The 18,930-nt window shown below is 34.1% G+C and overlaps 1 protein-coding gene across 1 annotated transcript in view; it reads left to right on the top strand.

Annotated features, from left to right (window-relative positions):
* GLIS3 (GLIS family zinc finger 3) overlaps window positions 1–18,930 on the top strand; it is a 597,159-nt gene that overhangs the window by 439,466 nt on the left and 138,763 nt on the right. The window lies entirely within an intron of this gene.

The raw sequence follows: 18,930 nt of genomic DNA on the forward strand, positions 1-18,930 counted from the left end.
TTTGAGTTCCCTCTAAACAATCCAGAAGGCAGTTTGAGAGTCAACTTGTTTCAAGAGGTTGAACTGTGTGGTCAGGAAATCAAAGGATGGTTTCAGGTCAGCCCAGTTTCTAGTCAGAAGCTATGAGTTCTTTTATGCTTTGAAATAGAGTTAGTGCTTTTATGTTGATAAAATGCTCTACAATCCTTTGTATTGTTCATTTTCCCTTCCCAAAGAGTTGCTAGCATAAGGTAAGACTGAGTGCTCAAAGCTATGACCTCTTCTGAATGAAGTAGAATGGTACCTAGGTGCTGAAAAAATTGATAGATGTTCTCAATCACATGGGTACCCACTCTGGGAAATGAGGTAAAGCAATCATTTAAATCTCTTTTCTTGGTATACTGTCAGATCTACCTAGCTCACATCCCATGTGGTTACGATTTACAATATTTAGGCACAGGCTGGACTGAAATTCTGTATTTTCTCTCTAATAGTAAAGATTTTGTGCATTTTGCATTATCAGTAAGGGAAATGAGTTGCTCAAGCAAATCACTAATGCCGACAAGAATAAAAGGAAAGGATTTAATCCACTTAGAAGCACAATCCACAACATAAATAATTGTAGAGAATTAAAGGGGATCGAGCAAAGCTATTTCTATAGCCCCATGTTGGTGATTCACATTTAACCATGAATAAAACTGCCTTCCATTACAAATGTTCCAGAACTGGATGCTTCATTGATTCATGCTGACCTTCTTTCACTGTTAGTGAGATTTTACTATAATATCAAGTCTATAATACAAATGACATTGTAAGTACCAGCTCAGTCTATTCTCTTTTTCCACTGAATGAATGAATGGGGAGTGAATGAAATAAAGCATTTATTAAGTGTTAACTACATATTAGGCAGTGAGGATAAAAATACTTTTAGTAACTTTGGGTGTAAAATACAATATGTGAATTGAAGTTAGCAGAATAAATGGGACAGGAACTGTCTCAATTCCATTTTGTATAGTTAGCACATTATCTTATATAGAGTAGATATTTAATACTTGTCAGTTAAAATTTTTAGTGCTATTTTTCAGGCCTAGAAAGTATTATATATTCAAAGAATTTGAGAACTGGAAGGGATGTTGTAAATAATCAAGCCCAGGGAATCAACCTATTCTGTATCATGGACCTCAGTGGCAAAGTTTATGGGGGAGCCAGTAGACTCCTTCTCAGAATGATTTTTTTTTTAAATTTCAGTAATATTTTACTTTTAAATTATATGCAAAGATAGTTTTCAACATTCTTTTTTTAATATTTTGAGTTCCATTTTTTTCTCTTCTTCTCCCCTTTCCCTCCCTCTCCCCCAAGACAGCCAATAATCTGGTATGGGTTTTATGTATACTATCATTTTGAACATATTTCCACATTAGTCATTTTGTGAAAGAAAAATTTGAACAAAAGGGGAAAACCACAAGAAAAAAGCAAACAAAAAAAAAATGAAAATAGTATGCTTCTATCCACAGTCAGTCTTCATAGTTCTTTCTCTGGATGTGGATAGCATTTTCTATCCCAAGTCTATTGGAATTGTCTTAGATAGCTATATTTCTGAGAAAGCTATCTATCATAGTTGATCATCACATAATCTCACTGTTATTATGTATAGGTTTCTCTTGGTTTTGCTTGCTTCAATCAGCATCAGTTCATATAAGTCTTTCTAGGCTTTTTTGAAGTCAACCTGCTCATCATCTCTAATAGAATAATAGTAATATCCCATTACATTCATATACCATAGCTCTTTCAACCACTTCCCAATTGATGGACATCCACTAATTTTGCACTTCCTTGCCACACAAAAAGAGCTACTGTAAACATTTTTGCTTATGTAAGTCCTCTCCTCTCTTTTATGATATCTTTGGCATATAGACTCAGTAATGACATTGCTGGATCAAAAGATGTGCATAGTTTTATAGCCCTTTGGGCTATAATGGCTGACTCAGTTCACAACTCCACCAACAATGCATTTGTGTTTTAGTTTTTTCACATCCCTTCCAACATTTATCATTATCTCATCCTGGCAGTTTATCTAATTTGATTGGGATGAAATAGTACCTCAGAGTTGTTTTAATATGCATTTCTCTAATCAATAGTGATTTAGAGCATTTTTATATGACTATAAATGATTTTATCTTTTTTCATTTGAAAATTGTCTGTTCATATTCTTTGACTATTTGTCAATTGGGAAATAACTTATATTCTTATAAATTTGACTTAGTTCTCTATATATTTTAGAAATGATGCCTTTCATTCTGACTATAGGAATCGTTTCCCAGCTCAGAATGACATTTTAAATGCATAGAATATGTAGGATTACAAAGGAATTATATTGAATTATAGCTTATAATAATTACAATTATATTCAAATACAGTTACCAAAATATTTTTTAAAATATTCAAAACCAAGGTTAAGAACTCTTGATTCTAGTCCAATATCTTTATCTTACTACTGAGGAAAGTAAAACCCAGAGGGGTTAGGAAACTACTGTAAGGTCACTTGTTTGGTTGGTAATCAAGCCCAAACCAGAACCCACCTCCAGTCACAGTTAAACCAATGCCCTTTCCAACACATCACAGCATATTCTCTTCTGATCTCTTGTGCAATTTAAAAGAAGCATCATAAAGAGAAAGAAGACTATCAAGTTGAAAAAAGGTTGTCTTTAGGAAGTATTTTTGGTTTTCTTTTGTCCTTGTCCCAATTTTTATGTACAGAATCTGCAGATTTTGTTGTGTGGAAAATTCCTGAAACACAATTTAAAAATAATAGCCTTTTAGGCCACAAAATAGAGTTTGAGTGCCAATTCAAAAAACAATTTAGGCAACAAGGAAATGAAGCTTCTATGATCATTTGCATAAAAGGATGCAAAATCATGGTATGGTCTTCATATGGTCATATGCAGAATGAGCTAGTCCTTTGTATGTCATTGCTTCTGATTTGTTCATTTATAGCAAATAGCTGAACTGGACTTGACTTATTATTTCTAGGCAAGTGCTTATTTTCATATCTTTAACCTGTTCATCTATCAAGTATTTAAAAATAAAAATAAACATTAACACAGGAGGAGCAAGGTTAATACATTTGACATCAATCAATTTGAATTTTCAAACCTTGCTTCAGCATTCTAACATATAATGTTTACAAGGTACAATGGAGTTACTGGACCTTTGAGAAATTCTAATTGCTAACTCACATCATGCTTTGGTATTTGAAATATTTCCTGGCAGTAATAATAAAAAAATGCAAGAAACAATAAAGCTTTTAAAGCAGAATTAAGATTATTTACGACTTTAATTAAAATAGAAAATTGGCATCATGTCAAAAAAGCCTTTACAAAAATGTGAATTCATCAAAAATAACCATAAAAATTCCAAGGTGATAAAGGCATAGTGGGGTAATAGTTCCAGCCCTAGGGAACTGTTCTGTTGAAAAGAATGAAACCCTTTACTGTCACACCCTGTTAGTCATGGATTCGTTTAATATATCCTGCCTGACTGCCTCTAATCCTCTTTTTAACCTCCCCCTAGACACTAAATGACATTATTTTGGTGTCTTAAGTTGCTGGCTTTATGAGACTGCACCCTGAAATATGTTCCAGTGACCAGGCACCTTCAGCCACAGGAGAAATTTGTATAAGTAGATGGCAGAGATACAACACATCTAAGGATGAACAATTCCCAATCATAAATCTTTTGTTTTTGTCCCCACACCTGTTGAAATCCATCTCTGGAATTCAGTGTCCAGTATTCATCCCATTTCTGCCAAAATATACACCTATTTCATGGAAGGAGGTGAAATAAAGTAAGAAAAAGCCTAAAATTGCAGTTAATTTGTATTCAAGCTGTGCAAAAATATTCTCTTCTACAGAGGAATTGGGATAATTTGACTCATTGCATGCAGAGTAACTTTTCTCATAGCATAATATGTGCACACCCACACAGCTCATCAGCTGGTGTGCAGACTTCTTCTATCAAATCTGCTTTGCAGATCTTGAATCTATTAAATAAATGATCTACACAGGTAAAAGAGCATTGAATTCCAGAGTCACCGGCTATGGTCTTAACTGGGCATAGAGTAGATCCTGTAGGGTGAAAAGCAGATTTGTCTTTCAACTCAACATGCTGAAGAGAGTATTAAAAAAAGAGACAATTCAGATTGATGAGCCACTTGAAGAAATTTATAAGACTAGAAAAGCTTTATCAGGTGGTTGCTTTTTTGTATTTGAAGGTCCATAAGCAAGGAATTTTTCCTTCAACTCTGCCCTGGTAATTTTTTTTTTTTAAATTGAGAACAAAAGTGACATGATTCCTGAAGTTAGAGATATCAAGAATGAAATTTCACTGTTTGATGCAGATTTAGGAAGGTTTCTTGGAACACTATCCTTGAATCTCAGATATTAAATACCACTTTATTTACCTTTGATTCAGGGATGCCATAAGGAAAGTTACAAAATACAGAATTTAAAATGTGTATAAATGCATCAAGTGTTTATACTTGCCATCTATTTAAAAAACAAAACAGTCCCAGATATCCTTTAGACTAACCTCTAAGGCAGAGTAATTATAATCTTCCTCTTCTTATTTAATTTCCCACCACCTGGCTGGAGGACTCTAACCACTGACTGTGCAATCTGTCACCCTCTTATTAAAATAGAATGTGGATTTACCGTATTTGGGATACTATGTATGCTCTTGAAAATCTGTGTGAAAATTTAGGGCTGGTTAATTGAATCCTATTTTAATAGGTTAGAGGAATGCATTATTTAAAGTAATCCTGTGATGAATTCTTTGGCAAAGTAAATAATTTTTCTGTATGTCACCCTACAATCAATCACATTTATTTAAAATGGGATGTACCTGTAGGATCAATGAAAATAAGATCATTTTTAAAGTCCCTTTTAGTTCTTATGTATTATCCTATGATGATTAGTGATAATCACCATTAAAACAATACCCTGATATAGTCGCATAGTTCACCAATTTAAATATGATTAATTCAATGGTTTTAAGCTAGTGGTAGTTTTCAATGGAAGTCTATCAAATACTGAGTTTAACATACCTCCTCAACCCCTTGACCCCACTTCTCCCCACCCTCAAAAGCAAGAACATGTATTCACAAATGCCCTCTTCTGGTTTCAATAGTTCTTTTTTCTTACCTGAGTATAAATCTTAAGTTTCCCTGCCACAGGATATCCTGAACCTTCCTTTATTATCTGATAAAAATATCTCCCAACTGATAGAGGCAGGAGGTACTCTGAAAACTTAGGAAAAGGCTATGTTAAGTCAAATTACTAACTTTTTGGTAGACTCTGATCATTTGAAAAAAGCATAATGCTTAAAAGATCTACATTCCAATTACATTTTTCACTGGCTACAGTTGTCCTGTTTTTGGCCTGATCTCCTGACCTCAGTCAGACATATCCCAAAGTACGTCATTAGGAATCTGAATGAACTGGGTAAAATATAGTTTATCAGTAGTCAGGATGAGGATGTGGATGACTCAGTGCAAATCTATAACCACTGCTGGAAACACAGGTCAAACTACATGCCTTACTAATGATGAATCAATAGTGACATCCTTGTATCCTGAGGCCAGTATATCTCTTCAGTTTCTCCTCTCCTTGGCAGTGATATCATCAGCTCCCATTAATTAAATTATGACCTTTATGCAGATGACATCTAGTTCTATATATCTATCTATATTTGCTCTTCCTCAAATTCCAGTCTGTTGTAGCTTATTGATTACTGCATCTTTCCAAGTAATTTTGCCATGAACAACTTAAACTCAAGATATCTAAAGTGGAATTCATTATCTTTCCCCAAAAACTCATTCTTCTTCCTGACATCTTTTTCTTTAGATGATTCTACCATACTTCTGGGCACTTAGGTTTGCAACGTCAAAATTATCCTTGATTCTTCATTCTCCTCTTTCATATACAATAAGTTGCCAAACCTTATTGATTTTATTTCCACAGCAACTCTTCTATCTATTCCTTTCACTATACTCATATGGCCATTACTTCAGGGCCTTTCTCACTTCTCTCTTGGAATATTGAAGTAATTTTTAATTGGTTTCTTTTCCTCAAGTTTCCACTTTCTTTAATCAATATTCCACAGTTGCCAAAATGATAATGTATGCAAGTCTGACCACATCAGTGTGACACAAAATGGATAGAATGCTGAGTCTGGAGTCAGGAAGACTCCTCTTCCTGAGGTAAAATCTGGTCTCAGACACTTACTAGCTGTGTGATTTGGGTAAGTTACTTAATCCTATTTGCTTCAGTTCCTCATCTGTAAAATGAACTAGAGAAGATCATGGCAAACTCCAGTATCTTTGTCAAGAAAACCCCAAATGGGGTCTTGAAGAGTTGGACACAATTGAAACAACTGAACAATAAGAATTGATCATGTCACTTCTCATATATCAACTTCCACACTTTCTCTAGCTGTTCCTTTGGACTGAAATGAATGTTTTTTCTCCTTATCCCTGCCTACTACCTTCTCCAGCTTTCTTGCAATACTAACAAAAATCTTATCTTCTACTGGAAACATTTTCCAACCACTCTAAATTTTAGTTAGTTATAGTTCTCTCTATTAATTATTTCCTATTTGTCTGATACATGGCTTGTTTGTATATTTTTATTTATCTACTCCATTAGATTGTGAGTTCCTTGAGGGCAAGATCTGTCTTTTGCTTCTTTCTATATACCCCAAATTTAATACAGTTCCCACTTAGCATGGACTTAGATGTGGTATTTGAACTCAATTCCTGATGCCAAGTCTAGCACTTGATTCTCTATGATCCATGATGATGATACCAAGATTTTGAGCCTAAGTGATAGGGAGTATCAACAGAAAAGGTAAGTCAAGAAGAAGGGTAGATTTATTTTTTTATTTTTTATTTTTATTTAGCAGCCTTTTATTTACAGGTATATGGGTAACTTTACAGCATTGACAATTGCCAAACCTCTTGTTCCAATTTTTCCCCTCTTACCCCTTCCCTCCTCCCCCAGATTGCAGGATGACCAGTAGATGTTAAATATATTAAAATATAAATTAGATACACAATAAGTATTCATGACCAAACCATTATTTTGCTGTACAAATAGAATCAGACTCTGAAATATTGTACACTTAGCTTGTGAAGGAAATCAAAAATGCAGGTGGGCAAAAATATAGGGATTGGGAATTCAGAAGGGTACGTTTAGAGGAAAGATGAAATCTCCCATTTCAAAGTCAATGACTTTGAAGTGTCAGTTATGTGTAAGAGTGGAGGTATACAATGAAGAATTCTAGATACCTAATGAAAACACTGTTTATGTAACTGACCTTGGGGTTCAAATGTGGTTAGGTAGGCTAGTGTAATTTAAAACAGGTGAATAGAAATTAAATGGGCAAGTAGTGTAACCTAAAATGGGCAATGGCATAACCTAAAATGTGCAGATGCTTGGAATGGGATTGTTAAATCCAGGAAGGTTACAGTGGAAATAAAGATGAAGTGAGACAGGAATTTTAGGGGTCCAAAAACTCAGAAAAAGACTGAGAGCAACTGAAGAATTTGGAAAGTGATTATTTGGAAAAAGAGGTGACATTTGTTCTATTTGGCCACTGAAGGTAGCAGTAGGTGTAGTAGGTTAGAATTGTAAAGAAGCAATTTAAAGCTAGAAACTAAAGGAAAACTTCCCAAGTAGAATAGGTTGTTTCAGAAAGTGGAATAGATTCCCCTTATTGGAATCTTTCCAGCAAAGGCTGGGTGACCACTTGTTAAGGATATTGTTGTGGGACTTCTTTGTGGGGGATATAAGTTGGACTGAATCAATAGTGTCAAAGTCACCAGAATAGAAACACTGGAAGAAAAAATAGAAATGCTAAACCTTACATAAGGATGTCTGCAGACATATGTTGACACAGAAGATTACAAATTAGCATTATATGTGTATCCAGGTTTTATTGTTAAGTTGGTTAAGTATCCCAGTAGATAGAACCCTTTGTCTGAAGTTAAGAAAACTTTAGTTCATATCCTGCCTCAAACCCTTGCTATGTGACCTCAGAAAGATCACTTAATCCTATTTGCCTCAGTTTCTTCATCTGTAAAATGAGTTTGAAAAGAACATGGCAAGCCTGTGTAATATCTTTGCCAAGAAAACCTCACATGTGGCCATGAAGAGTCAAGAACAGAAACAATATTTTATTGTATTTTTCTTTTATTTGTTAAATATTTCCCAATTATATTTTAATTGGTTAGACATACTTGGGATGTGACAAGCAGTGTTTTTTACACCTCCAGACTAGATAGATGGCTGCTGAGGTCCTTTACAATTCTGAATTTTTTGTAATAGTCATTCTCAAGAATTTATTTTTACTTGAAAATCGAACTCACTGACAATTAGAATCAGTAAATTATACTGCTACTTTATTGTTGTATCTTCAAAACCTACAATTTCATGTGACAGAACTTTGCTTTTTTCCCCTAAAATTATTAGAAAAGCAAAACTGTCGTATTTTATTGAGCTCAGCATAGACCATTAGATGAATACACAAAGAATGAGAGCATTTTGACAATTGTTCTCATGATCAACTCAGTATGTATGGTATCTAGCATTGTCCCATGTGCAGTGAGTTACTTACTAATTGCTTTTTGATTGATTGACTGACAATCTTAAGCTTTCTTCTAAGCCTCACATTCCCTTGGCTGATTAGTTTCTGTTGAATCCTGATGCAAATGATTAGCTGAGTTTGAGGAGGGAGGAAGAGAAGGGAAGGAGGCAGTGATTCAGCTCAAATTCTCATGCTACTTACTTACTTAAAGAAAACAATACAAAGACCAACCCAGTCTTACAAATGCTCTTGGTGAGATTTTCTACCCTTTATTTCAAAATCTAAAGTGTAGTCTGAGAAAATGACTGGTAGTGACTGATGGTTTAAAATGTTTGCTATGGTATTTACCTTCTCTGTTCCTTGAACTCAATTCTAATCTCCACATAGAACTGATTGCTCTTTGAGATTCCATCCTTGATGGCAAAGCTGTAAATGTCTCCTGTGTTAGATCATTCCATGTCTTTGATAATATTTCTCTCTCCATCCATTTTTATTTGTTGAAGTGACTTGTTATGCTGTGAACATTTTTTTTTCCTGGATGTCCACACAAGTACCTAAAGAAATCTAATTTATAGATAGTGAATAGAAGTATACCACTGTAGGTGCTTGGGCAGGAAATAGTATGCATTTGATCTTCTTTTGTGCTGGACTCCTTAGTACTCCAGACCTGGAAAATAGGACTTATGAACTCTTGGTTGAGATTGGAGTGTACCTAACAAGAGCTGATAAAATGCATTTTCCTAGAATCTTGTACATCTAATCAAAAAGGCTTTAAACTGAAAAAGAAGAGAGGTGGAAAATCTCCTTCATATACCACCAAATGAAATATAATGGAGAATAACTATACTGATGGAGAATAGTAATAGAAATGCCCAGAAATTCCTGGAAGAAAAAAAATCCATAAAATAGAGCCTGTGGCCTTAGGAGTTTAGGCACAAATTTACAAATTGTGGGCCATAAATAAGGTGAATTTAAGAGATGCAAAGACAAGGATACCAATTTGACTTCATAGGTCTCATTGAGACTTGGTGAGTTAATAGAATTTTAGAAATAAAAAAGACCTTGGTAACCATTGAACTCAAACCATGCTCCCAAGAATCCTCAACATAATGTGGTTTTCTATTCTTACTTTAAGACCTCAAGTAAGGAAGAAATGTACTACCTTTTAAAGGAAACCATAGAATTTTTGAAAGCTCTAATTATTAGAAAATTTTCCATTATATTAGATCTTAATTCATCTTTTTGGTAAATTCCATCTGCCACTGCTATTTCAGGTTTCTGGAGCCAGACAGTTGAGGTCTAATCCTTTTTCTAATCAATATTTCAAATATATGAAGGTAATCTTGGAATTGAAATATAAAGGCATCTTGTTCAACAGGATAAGGATAGATTACACAGAGCAGTGGTATAACATAGATCCCCAGCACTCCAACTGCCTAGAAATTTGCTTTATTTCCTTTTGACTCTCAGATATTCTCCCAAATATCAGTATTGGAATCACAAAATATTAGTAGGGAAAGTAAGTGTATTCTAAGGTATTCTTCACTGTGGTGAAGGTCCTCTGGATCCTGTAGAGTCTATAGAACTGCCTGCTAAATGAAACTCTGTCATCCAGTTTCTTTTTGAATACCTCTAGTGGCAGGTGAAAGCAATGAACCAAATCTGAGAAAGGTAAACTTAATAGTGATAAATGTAAAGTTCAAAGAGGGAAAATCCTCAGAGTATAGGGTAGAGTCACATTCGTATGAACTGCTTCCTGTGCATCTGATTAAAGGGATTGAGAAGACTCATTAACAAACCTTGATTGGTTCAATTCAATGATCAAATGGTAATTCTTTTGTAATTAGTTTCTTGCACATAGCAGGTATAAGTGGAATTTTTAGTGTTGTTAGTAGAAACTGATATTTTTCATATTTACTGCATTTTAATTTTTGAAAAGTTTTTTCACACCCACAATTTCCTTGTATTCTTTTGCCCTCAGGAGTCATGGTGAATCTGGTATTTACCTAGATAATTTTTTTTTAGGCTTAGTTCTGATCCATCTTTAAACTAAGAGATAGTAGGTTTAAATGGAAAGAAAACTAAGTATTATGTCTAGTAAGTAGCTTGTTCCTTTCTTATATAATTCAGTCAATAAGCAAGCATTTCTTAACTACAGCCTATGTACTAAACACTATTTTGAGTATACTAAAAACAAACAAACAAACATAAAAGCAGCCTTTGCTCTTAAAAGTTTACACTAATTGGAGAGATAACATAAAAATCAGAATATTCAATATAATTACAGGGTCTATAGAAGGTATCCTTAGAGGAGATGGCCTTTCCTTGCTCTAAAAGATCTGCACCAATAGGATTCAATACTGAGTAATGCAAAACTATCTATCAATGTCTGCTCCCTTCAGTATAATCTTGGCCTTTTGCCAGACATTTTGGCAAACTATTTTTCTCCCACTCAAATGGTGGAAAACCCATCTTAAAAATCCTGGAAATAAGTGTAACTTGGCTTTATGATTATTTATTGATTTTGTTCCTTTAGGGTGGGATTTTATTCTACATTTAATAGTTGGAAGGTTTTAGTAGGGATAAATAGCTAGCTTTGTTAGATTTTGGGTAATTGATTGAAATGGTCACTTATTCTAATACCAGAAGTACACTGTGTGACACCTTTGATAGACTTAAAATAGAAGCATGAACTTATAAGGCCACCCTCATAGTGAGATAGAACTCAAGAGATCCAACAGTCTAGATTTCCTTCTAGTGTTGGATCTCTTTGAACTATTTAGCTCAAAAGTTAAATCTATTAAAAAAGATTGCTCTATTAAATCTAGATTAAATTTAAGTACAATAACTCTCCTAATATTTGAAGATAGCTATCAGAGTATTATAGAAAAGCTCTGTCTGTGGGCCTATGCTGTCCAGAACTCTATCGTTTATTTGAATATAAGTATAGAACATATCCTTGTCAAATTTATGTAAGATGTAAAGATGAGAGAAGGAAGAGTATGCTGCAGCCAACTTGTGGTGGTTCACAAAAGCCAACTGTAATTTTTTCTTTGAAACTGGCAAATGCTATAAATCAGTGATGGATTTGCTGTTGTATTGATTTCTAGGCTTAAGAAAATAATGAAAAAAATGGTAATAATGCAGATTGAATTTAATAGTATGTCATACTTATATTTTTTTCGTCCCAGAAAGCTGGATGTTAAACATTATCAGAACACTTTTGAAGAGACCACAATAATTTTAAATGACAGAAGCTAGATCTTAAAAGATCTAAATAGACAACAATGTTTGATGACCTAATTAGTTGAAATCTCACAGGGATTAAATATAAAGTTCTATACTTAGATTTTAAAAGTAGAAAGGGTTATTGTTTTACTTATCTCTGGAATCCTATTGTTACATCTGGATGATTGTGTTTGGTTCTGAGCATTGTATTTAAGGAAAGACACTGACCAGTTAGAAGGTGTTCAGGGGACGCTGACCATAATGGAAGAGGAATCATAAACCATATTATATAAGAATTGGTTGCCTAAGAAAGTAGTAGATTTCCCATTGCATCCAGTTTCATGTAGTAGTTCGATGACCACTTAATGCGAATATTGTAAATGTAATTTCTTAAATGGTCTAGGTTAGACTTAATTTCTTAAGTCTTTTCAATTCTGAGATTTTATAAATCTGAATCATATTAAAAATGACCACTTAGTGTCTTTCTTAGCAACCATCAGTAAAAGCTGTTACAAGCAAGGTAAGTGTTTAGCAACTGTCTCTTCAAGAAAAACACATTATGTAAAATGCACTTTTATGTTTAATGTGCATCATTAGCATTTTCCATTGTTTTCTTAATTCAAGATCACTAAAAAAAGATAAATCAAGTTCTGATTTGTAATGTTCAATGATTTCTAAGTTATAAATGCTCACACTGAAAATTTAACAATCAGCTTTCATGAATTCAAGCTACAGATACCTGTATTTAGCATATTCCTGGACTATTTACTACCTACAATTTAGCCTTAAGAGCTGAAAACAGTTATTTTATACTACTGTCCCTGATAACAATGATATCATGGGATAATGGATAGAGAGAGCTGGCCTAATATTCAAGAGACCTAAGCTTGTCTTGCCTCTAACACATACTGGTTTTGTGACCTTCAAGTCATTTAACTATTCAGTTCTCTTTTCAACTCAGATTAATTGCAGAGAAGGTGCCAGCCTGCATTGACAGAATGTTCCTACAAGGAACTCTCTATATGAAAGCAATCACAGATCTGTTCCTTCTCCCTATCCCCAGAGGGGAGCAGGCCTGAAGAAGAGTGAAGTTCTCAGGGAGTTCCCTTTTATTCTGCCAATGTGATAAATACAGTAAACCCTGTCTGTTCAGGATGAGTCCAAGGCAGGGCAATTTTGAATCATTCTAAATTAATCTTAGAACAAAGTATCATGAATCATTCTGGTTCCCAAAATTCCTTGAGCATTTAGTCCCCTGTAAGAATTCCTCATTAGTTTTAGGATCCCAGAACTAACCCCTGCTTTTCCACCAAGATCATCGTGGATCTTGGGAGTGGTCCCAGAACTAGGACAGTGATATGAAATGCACTTTTTTTTTTTTAATGGGAGGTGGTGATTGAAAAAAAAACACAAAACAAGAATATGAGATATTGACCTGAATGGATTATTATATAAGATATCTGGGAGAATTATGAACATGAATAATTTATGGAAAGGGAGGAAATCCGATAAAGGAAGAAGAATTTCAAAAGGGCTCTCAACTCCTAATTGTAGTGTTTTCCCTCCCTTTCAATTATTTTCTATTTATCCTGTATGGCTTGTTTGCATATACTTCTTTGAGTGTCTCCCCCATTAGACTGTGAATATGTTAAGGGTCAGAGACTGTCTTTTGCCTGTTTTGTGTCCCCAGCATGTAGCATAGTGCCTGACACATAGTAGGTGCTTTATTGGTTGACTTAAAGAGTATATGGAGGAACTACAAAGAATAGCATTTATTTTACAATTTTACCTATAGCTGACCTTTATCCTACTTTTTAGCTTGGCATAAAATAAATAATTATAGATATTTTAAACGAAGACAGATTTAAAAAGGATATTGCTACCTTGCTAACTTTCCAGGCTTATTTCATTTCATCAAAGTCTTACATCTAACCAAACATTTCTCCTTGTTCCTCTTACACAATCTCTGTGCCTTTGCCCGATCCTGGGAATAACTGTTACCTACCATCTGCCTCTTAGAATCTTTATCTTCCTTCAAATCTCACCTCTAACATATGTTTTTATTTACCTGTTATCTCCCTTCTTGTAGAATGTAAATTCTTTTGGGGTAGGAATTTTTTTGAAACCACTTAAAATGATTGCCAGTTTCCATCTTTGAAAATGCTCAATGTCAATTATCAGTTCTTTTGCCTGTATGACTTATTTAATTGCTTGGTATCCCCAATTTTTTCATTTTTTCTTTTTTTGTATTCTTAGTTCTTAGCATAAAGTAAAAAATAAATGTTCTTTGAATGACTGATCTCCTCAGATTAGGCAAGAGTAATATCCCTGAATTGTTTGTTTGTTTGTTTTTTTTTTTGTCTTGATATATATTTTGTATATATAGTCTTTAAATGCCACTCAGAGGGATTTGTATTTGATTCTGAAGGCAAAAAGAAACATTGGAGTTTATTAAACTAAAAACTAACAGGGTTAGAATTATGGTATAACATTACTTTGCCAACTGTGAATGATAAATGGGAGAGAAAAGAGACTTGAGGTGAGGAGGTGAAATAAGAGAATGTTACAATAGTTGATATGAGAAGTGATGAGCACCTGTCCTCAGATTGTAGCCTTGTGAGTGATAAAAATAAGATGGAGGCACAAAAGATATCATGGAAGAAGCAACAGCAAGACAAATAAAACTTAGCAACTGATTGGATGTATTGGGTAGGGAGATTGGGAATTGAGAGTGATTCTGACAGGATGGTGACTTTTTAACAAAAACAGCAAAACCAAGAAAAGGGGAAAGATAGGTAAATCTTTGAAACTATTTAAAATGATTGTCAACTTCCATCTTTGAAAGTGCTCAATGTCAATTATCAATTCTTCTGCCTGTATGACTTAGTTAATTGCTTGGTATCTTCCATTTGGTTGGCAACAAATTGTAAACATATGTAGAATCTCACTTTAACTAATATTGTTATTATGGAAATAATAACTGGAAAAAAATTAACTGGAAAGTTAACCAGAAAATATATTTGTATGTTCTAGGTATTAATTATTTATGTGACCTTAGGCAAATCATTTAAGCTCTCTGAAACTCAGTCTTCTCATTTATAAAACAAAGGGATTATACTAGGGCTTGGCCACTAGGTGATTTTAAGGATCCTGATGGCTCTAATATGATAGGCTATGATTTGTGTGACGAATTTAGCTTAAAAAAATCCTATTAATTTTTAAAAAGAAGTACATAAGTCATAGTCAGAGTATTGCTCTTAGACAGGAAATCTAGGTTCAAAATACTACTCTGGCCTTTATTATCCTCATGACCATGGGGAAAGTCACTCCATTATAACTGAACTCAATCTTATCCCCTTTAAAACTAGGAAAATAATACATCCACTAGATACCTCAGAAAGTTATTGTGACATGTCATTTAAAAATCTTATAATACTATTGGAATATTAGAAATGATGACTAATGATGAAAACAATAATGATATGTCTTTAATCTTATAATTTTTCTTTGGGTGTCTAAAGGCTTTTGGGCAGAAATTCAAAAATAAGTATCATTGATATATGCTAGACAGAAACAGCTCTAAAGATACTGTTGGCCCATAATAAACAAATAGCAAATGGCCTTCATTAGTTCTTATTAGGATGTCCAGGAAGACATAAACTCAGTATGTCAAAATTTGCGTTTGCCCTCTAGTCTCAAACAATATTCCTCCACACAAATAGTCTCATCATAAAAAGCAACTTCTTACAATTTAAAAGAGTTCAATTAAGTAGACGAAAAACACATAAGAGATGCTCATCAGTGAAACAAAAAATATTGATTAAGCACTTATTTTGTATCAAACACTGAGCTAAGCTCTAGAGATGGAAGCATAAAGAAGAACAGGATCCCTTTTCACAAGAAGTTTGTGTTCTAATTGGATAAACAAAAACATGAAAATATATAAGCATAAATATAAAATCAATATAGAAAAAAGTAGTCAAGTACAAGGTAGTTTGGGTAAGAGGACACTAGTGGTGGATGGATCAATAAAAGCTTCATGCAGAAGGTGGTGTCTGAGGCTCATCTTAAAGGAAAAAAGGTATTCTTTGAAACAGAAATATGGAGGGAACATTCTAGAGCAAGGAGAAAGGCAAAGTGTATTGATGATGACTAACAAATATTTGTAAATAGAATTTAACTGAACCTCAAAGACATAGTCAGAATTCAAACTCAAGTCCTCCAAATATAGAGCTTAAAAAAATTAACTTGCTGCACATGATGTAAGTTAGAATTATTATGGAAACCACTGTTTTTCACTTTGCAGATGGAATTTTTCATTTGGAATTTCAACACTCTGTTTATGTGCATTTTTTGCATTGAGTACATTCTGCAGTGTTGCAACATTCAAGAAATCCCCTGCCAACTGGCAATTTTATCCAAACATCAGTTTTATACAATGGAAATGAAGTAACCATTCCATAAGCCTATTGTGTCACGACTGAATAATTTCTGTCCTGCAGCTTCTAGCCTTAGATTGTGCCTGCACAATCTTTTAGTTTAAGTTTCACTCCTAAGGATGCAAAAAAAAAAAAAAAAAAAAAAAAAAAGATAAAAAAATCTGGTTTCTTCTTTTGAGAGCAATTGAACTTAAGGTTATTTCCTCCATTGTTTTCCATGGAGTCTCATTTAAAATATTTTATTAATGCAAAGAGAAATGCCTTCAAAGGCTAAGGGTCAGTGAGCAGTAGTCATGACAACCAGGAACCATTCTGCAGAAAAAATGCAGTAAAGAGTAAGTGTTTTAATCCTTAACTTTAATCCCTTTACTTCCTGTTCTCAAAATGAAATATAAATCAGGCACCGTGCAGTGCAGCAATTTTTCCTGAAAGGGATGTTGGCAAAAGAGGATTAGTAATGGACAGAAGTGTTTAAGGAATTTAATCACACAATTTGTTGTAAAACTTTTGAGACTACGAGTGACCAGTTCCTTTGAGTGTGGTCAATGAGAAACAACAAAACACACTTTGAAAGTGATTAGAGAGCTAGTACAGGCAGACACTCCTGTTTATTGGAGTTGCTACATCATTGCCGCCTGTTGTAAGGACATGAGAAATCAGGGAACTGGTTTGGTGCTCTCCAATGGGGGAGGTGGCAGGCTGGAGATGTTTCAATGGCGGCCAACAGTCATGCTTTTGATCCTCAAGAAATGAGAAGGGAAAAAATAATAAAGCTGGCTGTATTTTTCATTCCACTTTTCAGCAATGCTTTGTTCCTATGGTGGATATTAACAGGATCTATCTTCTCTGGTCAAATTGCTCTGGCATTTAAATTTGGAGGAATGATGCCCAGCTGCTACAGGCTATAACAATGAAATAGGTACCTGGGGAGAAGAGAGGAGTTATTTCTTGAACACTGGTGGTTCTCATATTTGTTTCTGAGCTGTTACTCTCCTGGAAGTATTGGTTGGTATGAATTAATTGATTAATTATTCTCTAAATTTACTTCCTAGGTTTATTGATTTAGAACAGGAAATAATCTTAGAAGTCACATGATCTGACTTTTTTTTTTTTAACAACTGAGGGCTAGAAAGATTGTCAGTGCCCCAAAATTAAATTCAGCAGGGTAGGAATTGTAATCCAGGTCCCTTGAGTCCATATTTAGTGGCCTTTCACATCATGCTGCCTGTTTATTTTGACTTCCTGGAATAGCCTAGATTTTCTTCAAAAAGATACTAAAAAGGATGTTTCCTTATTTGAATGAAATAATGATCATTCAAAGCTATAGCATATTGGTCTTGTCCCATTCTCCTTTGAAACACCTTTTCATCCCTCCATTCAGTTAACTGACTTTTTTTTTTCATTTTTTCATTCAAACAGTGGAATTTGGAGGGGAAATATTCTCTTTCATATTCTTCATAAGGGATAGTTCATTTAGTCCCTTCTTAGAAAACAGATGAAAGATTTCCTTTAATCAATTTGTATTTGGAGAAAAAAAAAATTTAATTCCAACTAAATAATGTTCCTAATTCCCAGGGTCTCATGAAGTAATTTCAAATAATAAAAACTGTTATTTTACCAATTGCTATGATGGACAAGCAATATGGAGCATAGAATATATGGAAGTGAATTGAAATACAAGAGAAGATTGAGTTTATAGGCTCTAGAAGGCCTGATAACTTAAAAAAAAAAATACACCACTTCTTATAAGTGCTACCACTTAGCTGGAAAAGTTTCAAAGAATCATTGAATTTCCAAGTTGGAAAGGATGTTAAGATTCATTGATTTGCTATATGAGCAGGAATCCCTTCTACAGCATAGCCGTATGATTAATACACGGTCCTCCAACTTTTTAAAGATCTCCAGAAATGGAAAAAGTTATTATTTATTAAGACAACCCATTCCATTTTGATATAACTTTGATTGTTATGAAGTTTTTCCTTAGATTGAGCCTATGTTTGTTTTCCTGTTGTTTCTCATTATAGTCTTGGGCCACAGAGAACTAATTCCTTGTTTCTTATCCTAGTCTTGGGACCAAAGAGAACTAATTCCTCTTCCAGTCATTCAAATGTTAATGTTCTTGCTTTGGCTGCCTTGCTTCACAGGAAATGAGAATGTGATGGGATGTACGTATGCAAAAAGAATACTGGTTTAGTAATCAGGTGACATTGGCAAGCTACTTCATCTCTCTCATAAGGAAGATAAAGACCTTTTCCCTTAGCCCTTTGCTTTGATACTCTGTCTTGTAGGAACCAAAAGTATGCCAGACTTTAAATCTTTAAGGCATATAGAAAAACTTTATCTGCCTTCCCAGTCCACAATCTGAACTATGCCAAGGAAATTTATTGAAATATTTTGTAATCCTGGAATTTCTTTGGCAAGATTTTGCAAATGCACTATTTATAGATGATGTCATACCAATTATATCTAGTTCCAAAACATTACAGAATTTTCTCAGTGCATCTCAGAGTCACTAGAAAGAGATTTGCTAACAAAGTGGATAAAAAGTAAATTGTGGCATGTCTTTAAATAATAAGTGCATTAAACTAGTCCAGTATTACATATGTCTTGAAAGGCACTGCAAAAGTACAATGATCTATGGGCC

Source organism: Sarcophilus harrisii, chromosome 1, assembly GCF_902635505.1.
Source record: "Sarcophilus harrisii chromosome 1, mSarHar1.11, whole genome shotgun sequence".
Taxonomy (NCBI): Eukaryota; Metazoa; Chordata; class Mammalia; order Dasyuromorphia; family Dasyuridae; genus Sarcophilus; species Sarcophilus harrisii.